This window comes from Equus asinus, chromosome 13 (genome assembly GCF_041296235.1).
Source record: "Equus asinus isolate D_3611 breed Donkey chromosome 13, EquAss-T2T_v2, whole genome shotgun sequence".
Taxonomy (NCBI): domain Eukaryota; kingdom Metazoa; phylum Chordata; class Mammalia; order Perissodactyla; family Equidae; genus Equus; species Equus asinus.
In genome coordinates this window covers 29,981,420-29,994,581 of record NC_091802.1, presented here as the reverse complement: position 1 = coordinate 29,994,581, position 13,162 = coordinate 29,981,420, and the positions used below count along the sequence as shown (strand labels likewise).

At 47.5% G+C, this 13,162-nt stretch overlaps 1 long non-coding RNA gene across 1 annotated transcript; it reads left to right on the top strand.

The window, feature by feature from the left end:
• The first annotated feature begins 509 nt into the window (after positions 1–509).
• Positions 510–13,064, top strand: LOC139040035 (uncharacterized). Its single transcript, XR_011493758.1, has 3 exons — positions 510–4,335; positions 5,342–5,486; positions 9,489–13,064. It is a non-coding gene; the product is annotated as an uncharacterized lncRNA (long non-coding RNA).
• Positions 13,065–13,162: the final 98 nt, after the last annotated feature.

Genomic DNA, 13,162 nt, shown 5'->3' with positions numbered 1-13,162 from the left:
CACAGAAGCACTGGTTTGGGGTCCTCAAAGAAGGGAGTCTGGAGGCAGGAAAGGAAGATGGTAAGAGGCACCTGCCCTACCAGGCTCGCTGGCTGTGCGACCTTGGCCAATAATGCCAGCTCTGGGCTGGTTTTCTCATCTGGAAAATGAGAAGAAGAAGAAGAAGAATGCCTGTCGCACAATGTTGTCACAATGTTGTCACATGGATTAAATGAGACGGAGTAATACACACAAAGCCTTTAGCACAATAAATGACTGATAAACGTGATTATTGTTTTTATCCCTAAGATGCTGATGTCCTCAGACACACGCACACATACTCACCAGATTGCCTGTCTTCCCCACAGTGTACGCAGATCTGGTCAACCACTGCCTTAGTTAGCGATGATTTGAATAAATCACTCAATTCCAGTGGTCTGTTTGCTAAGGCCATCATTCCGAAGGCCTTCGAGGCAGGCCTCTGGATTTTATCTCCCTAACTCATTCTGTGACCTACAAATTGAAAGGACAACAATAATTCAGATGTGGAAAGGGAAGGAGATCCCCCCTTGATAAAAGGTACCCCTGCAGCCACGTGGCAAGTTGTGCTGTTGTGATAAAGAGGAAGGCTGTTTGAAAATAATCAAAAATTCTCTCGGGAAGCCCAATTATATTTTTACATCAAGAATCAAAATGCTGGTGCTGCCGACTTCAGCCTATCATTCACAAACCTTTTATCCTGTAATTAAGCCAGATCTGCTGCTGGGCTAATTCTTCCCTGAATGACACCACCCTTTGAGCCAGCCCGTATGTCGGCAGAAGACTTCACTCTGATGATCTATTACACCAATACATCACCGCAGTGAGCTGCCTCCTTAATGATTTATCCATAACACATCATCAGAGCGAGGCACACTCATAATATATTGCTCAATAAGTCCGCGGTGGCCAAGGGGGAAAGCCACGGACTGCGGCCGAGTCCGTGCCCTTACATGGTTGGTGTCAGCGCCCAGGGTCCATGCTGGGCTCTTCCTTCCTAAACAAAGGTTTATATAGCTGGGAGGGCTCTCATGCCAATAGGCTTTTAAAACATGAAGAACCAGGACCTTAAGAAAGTCCTATAAATCCCAAGCAGAAAAGCCCCTCAGTGGGTAGTGGGGTCTACCCTTCTAAGCCTGTCAAAGAGGTAGGAAGCCTTTTCTTTAAGCCCTAACTTAGTAGAAGGCCGGGGCCACTGCACTGCTCAACTCCAAGGGGTGCCATTCACATGTAGTCTGCGCAGACAGTGCCCCCTAGAGTTGTGCAACGAGCAGCCCGAGTCACCACAATGGCAGCCCTGTAAGAGGCCCTAGTTAGGAGCACAGACTCTGGTCTCAGGCAGCCTCGTTGAACTCCAGGTTCCAGGAATAATGGTCCTATTTCATGGGGCTGCTGTGAGACAAAACAAGAAAATGTATGGAGAGCACCTATCACATTGTAAACACTCTTCAGGTGTCAGCCACCCTGAGAGCAACCTTAGCAAACCCTGAGAGCCAGGAAACCCAGAGTCCAGGGCTGGGGGAGCAGGTGGCCCCTGTGTACTGTGTTCTTCGTTCTGTGGGGCCTAATTTTTATGTATTTGTACCCTGCTTCATTAAAAAAAAAGGGAGGACAGTGGATTAAAGAATGTTTACAGAAATGTATACTAGGATAAAAATAAAGAGATGGGGCATTTGGCAAAAGGAAAGAAAGATTAAACAAGTTGAAACAAAAGTAGTGCATAAAACACCACCAAGAATGGGCCAGGGCGGGAGTGGTGGGCACACTCACCACCCAGGTGGGAGTGTGGATCTGCACACTCGTTCTGGAGGGCAACTTGGCATCACTGAGAAAGCTGAAGGTGGGCACACCCTACAGCCCAGCGATCCCACCTCTAGCTGCCTGCCGTGGCTCAGAGGAACTCTTGCACACATGCACAAAGAAACAGATATAACAATGTTGCCCCACAACATCCTGGAGGCAGCAAAAAACAAGAAACCACTGAAATGTCCACCAAGAGGAAAATAAATGTATAAGAGTGATAGCCAGCTCTTAAACAGTACACACTATGTAGCAGGCTTATTTTAAACGCTCCACATCTACAGTCATGCACCGCAGAACGATGCTTCAGTCAGTGACCGACTATATATACGATGGTGGCCCAATAAGATTAGTACCTTGTAGCCTAAGTGTGTAGTAGGCTACACCATCTAAGTCTGTGTAAGTACCCTCTATGATGTTCACACAATGACGAAGTCGCCTAACGATGCATTTCTCAGAACGTATCCCTGTCTTTAAGCAACACTTGACTGTATTACATTATTTAATCTTCACATCAAGTCTATGAGGTGGGTGCTATCATTAGCCCTATTTTACAGCTGAGGAAACTGACGCACTAAGAGGTTAATTTGCCCAAAGTCACAGAACCAGTAAGTGGCAGAGGTAGGATTTGAACCCTGCCATTCTGGCCCCAGGGCCATGCTCTTAAAAACTACATAATCATTTGTCTAGTCTGATAGTGGTACACTATACAGCAGTGAAAAATGAATGAACTAGAGCTGCATGCATCAACACAGATGTTTCAAAACAAAATTCTCGAGCAAAAAGAAAAAAATTACAGAGGGTTACATATACTATGAAACCACTTACATAATGTTTTGAAATATGCTAAACAATACTATATTTTGTTACAGATGCATACATTTGTAGAAAAAGTATTATTTTTTAAATAGAAAGGATAAACACCCAGTCCACAAAGATATTCGCCCCAGGGATGGGGAAGAGGAGGGCTGGGGTCGGGACTGTGCGCGCAGAGCCTTCATTTGTATTTGTTATGTTTTACATCTGAAGCTGGGTGGTGGGTATGTGAATGTTTGTTATACATTCTCTATAATTTTTGTATGCCTGAAATATTTCAGAATAATCAGAGCGAATGCCATCATAAGCTCCTATATCAGAGCTGCACGTGACTGTCAAGTTAACTCTGAATTTCCTCACAGCCAAAGCTAAGAGGGAAACTAAGATACCAAATTGGGCAAGATCACAAAAGTAAGCCATCCCAGTTGTGCAGAAGAAGCACAGGTTTCCTTTGAATCAAGGTGTGAAAGAAACTTTTCCCATGGGTCTTCAGAGTGGAAAAGACGGTTAATAACATTCCTACAGAAAAAAACCAAAGGGAGCATCAGACAACCATTTCCTAGTGTCCGCCAAGGCCTGCCAACGGCTTACTGTCAAAGCAGGACTCAGAAGAAGCTGATCTAGGAGAGACCCATGTCTCCAGCCAACATCTGGCACATTTCCAGAGAAACAGGCCTGTGTGGAGCAAGAGGGAAGCAGGCAGACCCTGGGGACTGGTGCCTGGAGAGTCCTGAGATCAACTTCACTTGGGGCAGGACTGTCCCTCAAATTCCTTCTCCTGGCCCTGGGACACAGCTGTGGACGCACTGTCAAGGTACCCCCACAGGCTTCGAAGATGGAGAAGTTGCCGCCCTGGGACCAGAAGGCATCCACCCTTTGTCTAGAGCTGCTCAGCATCAGTCTGACTTCTCGGATGCTGGGCCCATCCAGCAGTCTACTTAAACCTAAAGGTTTAAAGGTTTAAACCTAAAGGCTCTTATCCTCATTTTACAAAGGAGGGAGTCAAGAGGTAGTCGATACAAGAAGAGAGAGAGGCATAACTTATGTAGTACTCCAAAGGCAGAGGAACAGTGTCAGTGCCCTAGGGCTGCCATAACAAATTGCCCCAAATTGAGTGGTTTAAAACAACAGTATTTATCCTCTCACAGTTCTGGAGCCAGAAGTCTGAAACCAAGGTGTTGGCAGGGTTGGTTCCTTCTGAAGGTTCTGAGGGACCATCTGTCCCCTGCCTCTCTCCTACCTTCTGGTGGCTCCCAGCAATCCTTGGTGTTCCTTGGCCTATAGATGTGGCACTTCAATCTCTGCCTCCATCTTCACATGGCTGTCTTCCCTCTGTGTGTGTCTGTTTCCAAATCCCTCTCTCCTTATAAGGACACCAGTCATTGGATTAGGGCCCACTCTACTCTAGTATGACCTCATCTTAACTTGATTATGTGGGCAAAGACCCTATTTCCAAATAAGGCTACATTCACAGGCACCAGCAATTAAGATCTCAACATATCTTCTAGGAGGACACAACCCAACCCAATACAGAAGCGTAGTAAGTGTTACTACACAGAGGAACTAACGTGGAAATATGCCAGTGGAAGGAAAGGGGGATCTAAGTTAGCTGCCCCACATCTGTCACAGCGGAAAGCCAAGAGACAAAGACTGCAGTTGGTAAAGTGAGAAGCGATGGTAGAAACTCACTCTTGCATGAAGGTAATCCCTTGAAGGACGAAAACCAGAAATGGTCAACAGTGGTTGGCCCCAGGAACAGGCCCGGGGTAGGAGGTGGTGGAGAGCCTGTTCAGGGGACTTCGGGGAAATTTGAATATGGACTGCGGATTAGGGGATATTAAAGAATTACTGTTAATTACCATTTTTTTAGGCTTAATGACGGTATTGTGCCAATGCAGAAAAGGTCTTATTTTTCGGAGAAGTGGGCTGAAGCCTTGGGTGAGGGAGGTCATGTCGGGACTTGCTTTAAAATACTTCAGAAAAAATGTAGATGGGCAAATATGGCAAAAGATTAATGGTGGTGAAGTCTACACGACGAATATATGGAGGATCATTGTACTATTCTATCTACATGAGTGTTTCCATCATCAAAATTTAAAAAGCGAAAAGATTTTAAATAAATATTTAATAAGTCTTGGAACATGCTTGCTCTCCCCATCTTTGCACCTCTTCTTGGACCCGTAGCCCAAAGAATAGGTCTTTGAAGTTCTTGTAGTTCAACTCCCTTATTTTACGAATGGTTAAAAAGGCTTAATGACTTTCCAGAGTCACACAGCCCTTTAGAGGGTGAGCTGGGGCCAGGCTGGGGTCTCCAAGAGCCTCACCCAATGCGCCATCTACTGTCCCATGCCATCTTCTGCCCCATTTTTAGGCTAAAGGAGCTATTTCTAAATGTCAGTAAAGGATGGCAGTACACTCAGTTCTTTTTTTTTTAGGCAGACATTGCCTATGGATCATTGAGTTCTCATGTGTAAGAAATCTTGATTATACTCTGAAAGCTTTATCGTCTTCAACGTGACAGTAAAGTTCACTCAAGTCCTTTAGATCTTAAAGTAGCCCCTTTGGGCTTTGGCAATGCGTATGTCAGTTGAGCAATAAACATCTGTCATCTATCTTTCATTAATATTAATTATAAGTAGCCAGTGGCTCAAGGGACTTAAGTCTTATAGATGAGATTTCCCTAAATTTGACCTTCTTGACTTTACAGGTATTTGAAGTGGTTCTTTTATGAAGCCAGTCTAAGCACTTCAGTAATAAAAAGAGGAAGAACAATCAGTCCCAACCCTGCGAAGATGCTGTATGGAGGTCAGGCTGCCCAACAGGCTGGAAGAGGCACAGCACGAATGCTGCAGGTGGGGGACATTCTGGGGCCCTTTATTTGCCTGGAGCTTAGGTTCTCAGGCCCCTCCTCCTCACCTGGCCTGTCTCCCATGGCCCCTTTCTATTCTCTCACATCCCAAAGTGCGGACGTTAAGAATGGGTCAGGGTTGCCCAAGACAAGCTTTGTCCTCTTAGGATTTAAATTGGAATTTTTCTGGGATTAAGCCAGCTGCCTCTTGTTCTAACTTCAGGGGCCCCGTGAGTGTGGCTGGACAGGGAAACGAGACGGGGTTCAGGCACACTCACTGAGGTGACCGGACACCGGAGCCCTGAGCCCTCCCTTCCTCAGTCTGAAAAGGGAGACCCTGCTCACGTTATGAGAGTTAGGCTGTGACTCTGGCAGTCGCGGTAACACAAGCCCATCGTCCCTGACATCATACCCTGAAGGGGCTGGAAGCTTTGAGGAACCAGAGTGACATATATCCAGGACAGGGGGCTGGTTCCCAGCGGGAAGCCAGGCCTGAGGAAGGGGATGAGCTCCAGGAGGGCTGAGAGCCTCGCCCTGAGCTGGAGATGGAGCAGGGCCATTTCACCTCACTTGGCAGGAGCCAGGGGAAGCTGGTGATGCAGCTCAGGATCCTTCTGTCTCCGTGTTTAGTATTCAAGAGACAATCCTGAGCATGCTTAGGGTTTAAACTGAGCACCCCAGGAGGGGGTTTGAAGAACAATCTGGCATTTCCTGCAGAATTCATCAGCAGGTAGGGACTAGACCAGTCACCCTCACCTGTTGCTATGCCATCTGAGTCCACAATCGCCTGGCTCTGCTGTTTCTGGGGGAAGCCCAGCCCCGGCAGCTCCACAGCTATTTTCTTCTTCCCCATATCTTTATTTTGTTTACAAATTGAGAGTTTACAAAGTTCTGCCACACCCAGCATCTTATTGGGCACTGCACTCCCAGACATACTTGGTGCAGATATTATTATCCCCATGTTATAGATGGGGAATCTATTCATTTATTCATTCATTCACTCAAACACACTTTCAAAGATCTATTAGGCTCCAGATCCTGCGCTAGAGGTGGATGTGGATCAGAAGGATTAAGTGACTTGTCTAAAGCCACGGTCACGTGGGGAGTGGCAGCACCAGGATTTGAACCCGGTTCTTTTGACTGAGACCCAGAGAGGAGAGGCCCAGAGTACACACACACCTGGGTAGCATTTTAGCTCTTGCGCTCCTCGGGTTTAGCATCCCAGGTGACCAGAGGCAGAGGGGGCCCGTGGCCCACCCGCAGACCAGCCGGGGTCAAATGGAGTGAGAGAACCGTGGCACAGTGGGAAGAAATAGATCCTTCTGGCCTCCAGGCCTCACTCCCACCCCGCCCACCATTTCAGCCCTGGCAGCACCTTGCCCTTCACTGGGAGGAAGACCAGAGGGAGTTCCAGAAATTCCTGCCCCAATTGCCCAGCAGCCCGGGTCCCAGGAACAACATCTCTGAGGCTGGACCCTGGCCTCTAGGTAGCGACCCTCTGGCTTCCCTCCACAGTTTGGGGCACAGCAGGGGAGAAGGAAAGGAGAAAAGTTTGCCACACAGAGGATCGGGGAGCAACAATGAGGAAGGAAAGAAGAGACAGAAGGAATGCCTGCCTTTAAGGCACTAGTTTCTACACACACAGCCTGCCTCAGATATAATGAAACAGCAGCAAGTTTTTCAGTGAAACTTACCAGTACTGGGTGAGTTCCAACAGTGGACCGTTCCCAGGATGTTCTTTGGTTTCCTCCTCTGTGTTTTTTTAATTGATTGATTGATTGATTTGGTGCTAGGAGGTTGGAAGAAGATAAAGGAGATAGTAACTATTGGGGGAAGATGGTTGAGAAAAGACAGGTGGTTAAACAAGTGGCTGGTGAAAAGGTACACAATACCGTGTTTTGGTTTCTTCTCCGTTTTAACCTCATGCACATTTGCCTCCCCCCCGTCCCCCGCCCCGTGGGAATCAACAGTTGCCCAGAGCCTTCCAGGCAGTGAGAGCAAAGACTCCGCACGAAGAACTCTGTTCATGCTCTCATTTAATCCATAGAACAACTCGATGAGGTCGATGTGTTGTTCCTGTTTTACAGATAAGGAAATTGAGGCTCAAGTTTTTCACTAACTCCCCCAATGTCACAAGACAAAGCAATCGATCAGGGTTTCAAAGGCGGGTCTGTCTCTCCGAGGTGTGGGTTTTTTCCACAGCTCCGCACTGCCTCCCTGCCTGCATGTCCTCTCCCTCTGTCCTCCACAGCAAATTCGCAGATGTGTCACTGACTGGAGAAGGTTAGGAAACACGGCTCCGGACAGAGTCTCCAGGGGTTCTGGAGGTAGCTCCTTCCTCTCCTGCTCCTATTATGGGACGAGCACTGCTGGTTGCCCTGCAGGTCTCTGTCATTTGTCCGGTAGCCTATCCACTCCCATCTTTACCTTATCCCAGGCACCCTAGGACCTCAGCTTCCTAAATCTCAGCCAGAACATTATTTTACAAGGACACTCGCCAACCTTGAAAGGCAAGGTACCCTGAGGCAAGGAAATACAATCCCCTTAGTGGAAGCGCATGAGAATGCAGCGCCATCTAGTGGTGCCAGGGCCAACAGTCCCAGGCAGTGACATTTTCCAACAATCAATATCTCATTACTAACCATAATCACAACCTGATGTTTACTTTTGGAGAAATGTTCAGCAGTGAGGGATACACACGCACTTTTCTGCATGTTTCAGAGGCCTGCGGTCCTAAATGCCACAATGACTATTAAACAGTGTCCTGCCCATGAGCAAACAGGAGGGAGGAGATTGATCGTGCATCTTTTTCATCTAAGCTGCTCACCAAAAACAAAGCATCTGTTGAAGCCACTGACCTTTCACTAACTGCTGGAAGGAAAATGCTTGATAAATAATAAATAGACCACTATTGGATGTTGCTTAGAACCATCTTTTAATTAAAAGAACTGAGCAACCAGAAGGTCAGGTGACTGACATTTAAGTTCCAGTCCAGGAAGAGCATCAATCGAGGGGAAAATTGTACCCTAAATGTAATTTCATTGTTAGCTCGCATTCAACAGAAGTCCCCTCTCTGTAATCTGTTCAGATGGGGGGCGGTGCTGGTGACGCTTGGTAGGGGACAAAACACTTCACTTCCTGCCTCCTTCGCCTTCCCCTGGCAACCTTTTCGTTTCTGTGCTGCAGCAATAACCACTTGTCTGGTTCAGCATCTCCACAGAAACTGCTCCAGTGCTGGGCTCATCCAATCAGAGGCCCTCTTGCCACATTGAGCGCTACCCTAGGAGTGACATGAAAGCCATTTCCTGTGTTTCACAGGAGGGCAGATGCCCTTCCTCCACCAGCCAAGGTGACCTCACTCAAGTTGCTCGCTGAACCTGCCCTGGCATCAGTCTCACCGAGCCCCGTCAAAGGCTCAAACACTTGACTCACCTAGCCCGTCAGTCCTCTACCTTTTGGCTGTTCTGGAATGGAGCTCAGGAACAAAGTAACGACCTCGCCCCCCCTTACACGGGTCACCTTTCCTTGTTCCGAGCTCCATCGTCCTCTAGCTGAGGCAGTGCCAGCTTGCTTTCGCTATCAGAGCCACACCATGGCATATGCCCTAGCTCCCATGTCGTCAGGAAAACTGCCAGCCCAGTGTGGAGTCAGGCTTGGTCACAGGTGAAAGCCTGGAAGGGTGGATGAGGCCCCACAGCTCCAGCGTGCCTGGTCTGGATTCCCAAGAGCAGAGGCAGGCACCAGTGCCAGCCTTACAGAGAACCTTATCATCCCATTTGAATGACTGTTTAAAAAAAGAATGTGTCGAACGTTTTTAAGTGGTAAGCCATCATTTACGCAGAGAGAAGGTTATCATTTTAACAAAATTGGGAATCCTCTGGAGGCACAGATTTTTCTGTAATACCACTTTCATTGTCAGAGAAAACAATGCTAAATATTATACAAAAAGAATTGGGCTTGCCTTTTTTTTTTTTAAAGGTTTTATTTTTCCTTTTTCTCCCCAAAGCCTCCCGGTACATAGTTGTATACTCTTCGTTGTGGGTCCTTCTAGTTGTGGCATGTGGGATGCTACCTCAGCGTGGTTTGATGAGCAGTGCCACGTCCGTGCCCAGGATTACGAACCAATGAAACACTGGGTTGCCTGCAGCGGAGCGCGTGAACTTAGCCACTTGGCCACGCAGCCAGCCCCTGGGCTTGCCTTTTAAGGACACACAACCAAGGGTCGGGTCTACCCAACAAAAGCAAATAAATAAAACCTGGTGAATCCAGGACCACTTGAACAAGGCTTGCTCTTCAGATGATGGAAGACGTGGGACCTATTTCCTTTGCTGGCTTTCTCCTTCCTCCTGTCCTTTAACTGAGAGCATTCACCTGGCTCAGCCCCCATCAGCCTGTCTCTCTACACTTCCCCTTGGAGAGCTCATTCATTGTCCTGTCTCCAATCCTTACCCCTGTGCTAGATTTGCTCCCCACCTCCCAGACACCTAGCCCGTATCTCTGTCAGCTACTTGGATGTTGCACCATTACCTCCAACTCAGTATGCACAGAATTGAAGCGGTCTTCTCTGAAAGTGCCAGTTCCTCTTCCTCACCTTGCTGTCTATTGGTGATGCTGCTCTTCTCTGATCACTTGGGTTTGTAATTGCTGCCTCCAAATTGGAATCGCTGGAGAGAGACCATGTCTTTCTTCCTCCCTGCACACTCCAATCCCTCTTTATACCACATCCAGGAAAAACTTCCTTCCACCTGACATTGCTTCCTTTCAACACGTTGCCTCCCTGCTTGAACTTTCTTACACCCAACTGAACTCCTCTGTCTAGTTATCGAGGCCACCATGATCTGACCCCATCCTATCTGTTCAAACTGTTCTCCACTGCTCCTCAAGAGAGTAATAGAAGCACCTGTCACCTATATTGCAAGTGACCTTGCATTCATTATCTCAACTAATTCTCACAATACTAACCAGAAGCCAAGGAGGCAAACATTATTCCTATTTTGTAGTCTGAGACTGTGACCGGCACAAGGTCACACTAGTAAAAACTGGAGTAACCAGAACTAGAACCCACATCTTCAGATGTCTTGCAAAAACTTCACTGGACACATGCCTTCCTCAGCTTCAAACCCACAAGGAGGGTCTACTCCTGAAGGATGTGTTTAAAGCCTCAGTAGATACAAATGAGAATTTCTGCCCTTCTTTATACTCTGACTAGGGAGAGGACAGTGACACTGGAACGGAAGACTGGGGTAAATGGGGCAGGGCGCCGTGGACCAGGTGTGCCCACTGCACTGAAGGGCGTATCAGTGCAACCTGTAAGGGGCTCAAAAGGACTAGAGACTTGATCTGAACATTAGGTAAAGCTTCCGAGCAGGGACACCATTTGAAAAGGGCAGTGAAGGCACAGTTTCTAAAGACGTGGTAGCAGGGAGGGTGCAGCTGGCATTAGAAACAGCACACACTTCAAATCCCAGCCGTCTCGTCCTTCCAGGCTCCCTGTGCAGCAGCCCTAGACTAGTCCAGAGCTGACCCTTCTCCCCGACTCTCCGCCAGACTTTTGTATCATAATTTAAAAGGATCCCTGTTCATCTTATTGTTTCACAAGTCACTCATCTTCCCAACTACAGTTCAAGCTGCTTAATGGAAGAATGAGGTCACAGTTCCATCCACCCCAAACACTACAGGGACCTGATGAGTGCTTTTGCTCAGCCCGACTGTGGGAAGAGTTCTGAACTCCTCAAGGAAGCTTTGCACCTTTCACTGTTTTGATCACTGAGATTCAACCTGAAGAAGGCTTGCTATAAAGGATAGTCTCTCTCCCTCCTACCAGGCTGAGGCCCTCCTCATGAGTCCCAGTCTGGTTTAACAAGACCAGAATGTACTGGAGAGGGGGTGGGGAAACAGGCCCCCCCCCCCCCCATACACTGCTGGTGGGAGTATAATTTAGCATGATTTCCAGGGAGGATAGTATCAGAAGTGAAGATGTGCTATTCCTTGATCCAGCAATACCACTGTGAGAACACATCCCAACGCCATACAGCCCAGCTGCAGCACCAGAAATCACAGACCCAAACATTTCTGTCTCTTGGGCACTGATTAAATCACTACGCATCCATACAAAGGGTCTGAGACACAGTAAGTGGAAAAACAAGGTACAGAGCAGTATGCTGTATCCTTGCATATATGCGCAAAATATTCCTGGAAAGCCACACAAGCAAATGGTGATAGTGGTGGCCTCAGGGGAGGGAAAATGGGAGGCTGGGGGATAAGGGTGGGAGGCAGACCGGCCTTAATCTTTAAATTCTGAACCACGTGCATGTATAATTTTGTAAAGAATTCTGCAATAAATAACTTTTTAAAGTCCTCATTACCACGGCAAGGAAACTGCCTTTTAAACACCAGAAACATAAGGTTTAGAGACGAGGGACCCTGATTGTTCCTCTGAGAAGAGAACCAGCTCCTCCCCTGCTCAGGTGCTCCTCTGGAGGCCCTGCCGGGTATTTGGCACGCATTGGTTGCCAAACATTCCTGAATGGATGAAATTCACTTCCCCATCTCAAAGCACAGCATTCCTCAAACAAGAGCAATGACAAAAAGTGATGGGGGACCGGGGCACAGCTGAGAACTGCTTTTGCCTCATGTACTCAGGGACCTCCCATTAGCTGAGCACCCACGTGCAAGCAGGCGTACAGGCTGTGAGCTGTGGGCCCGCCCTTAGTCCACTAGGAGACAGAAGAGACTGTACACATAAAACACTCACATAAAACATAAAAAGCTACACAAGCTTTAAAATAAGGACTTTCTGAAGCAGGTTATTACCAGCAACTGAAAACCACTGGCTCGATCACAAAGGCCACTAGCTCAGAGGAATATTTCATGTATGTAGTAAAAGACAGGAAAATGAGGAAAGCAGGACAGTTGACAAGGACTTGTACGCACGCCTCAACACCAGGGAGGCAGGTGGACGCTGATGGAGAGCATCATCTAAATTAGCTGGCCCTCCCGGCAATCCAGTTACCTACAGAGATGTCATCTGAATTTGGTCTTTAGCTGGATGTAATCATTCATTCATTCAACAAATCTTTACTAAGTGGCCTGCTATGTGTGGGCCTATGCTAATGGTCTCCAGCACACTCAGTCCATGAGATTAAAGTTATAGTTTTGGCCTTTGTCTATCATTAATGATGGGTCCTCACTCTTACCGCAAGTCAGCCTGGCTGCTCAAGTTGAAGACCAATCATTCTATAGCAAAAAGTACAAAGACTGGGGACGGCCTAGTGGCAGAGTGGTTAAATTCACACGCTCTGCTTTGGCAGCCTGGGGTTCATGGGTTTGGATCCCCGGCGTGGACCTAAACACTGCTCATCAAGCCATGCTATGGCAGCATCCCACATACAAAATAACAGAAGATTGGTACAGATGTTAGCTCAGGGCTAATCCCCCTCAAGCAAAAAGGAAGGCTGGCAACAGATGTTAGCTCAGAGCCAATCTTCCTCACCAAAAAAAAAAAAAAAAAAAGGTACACAGATTATCTGCAGACAGAAACAGTTGGCCAAGGGACCACAGCATATGTGTAAGTAAAGTCTGATGGGTGCAGAGAAGAAAAACACACTGGAGAATCAAATGTAGCCAGCCACAAAGATCCAGGCAAACCTACCCAGAAGGAGTCCCATCCAAACAGTACTT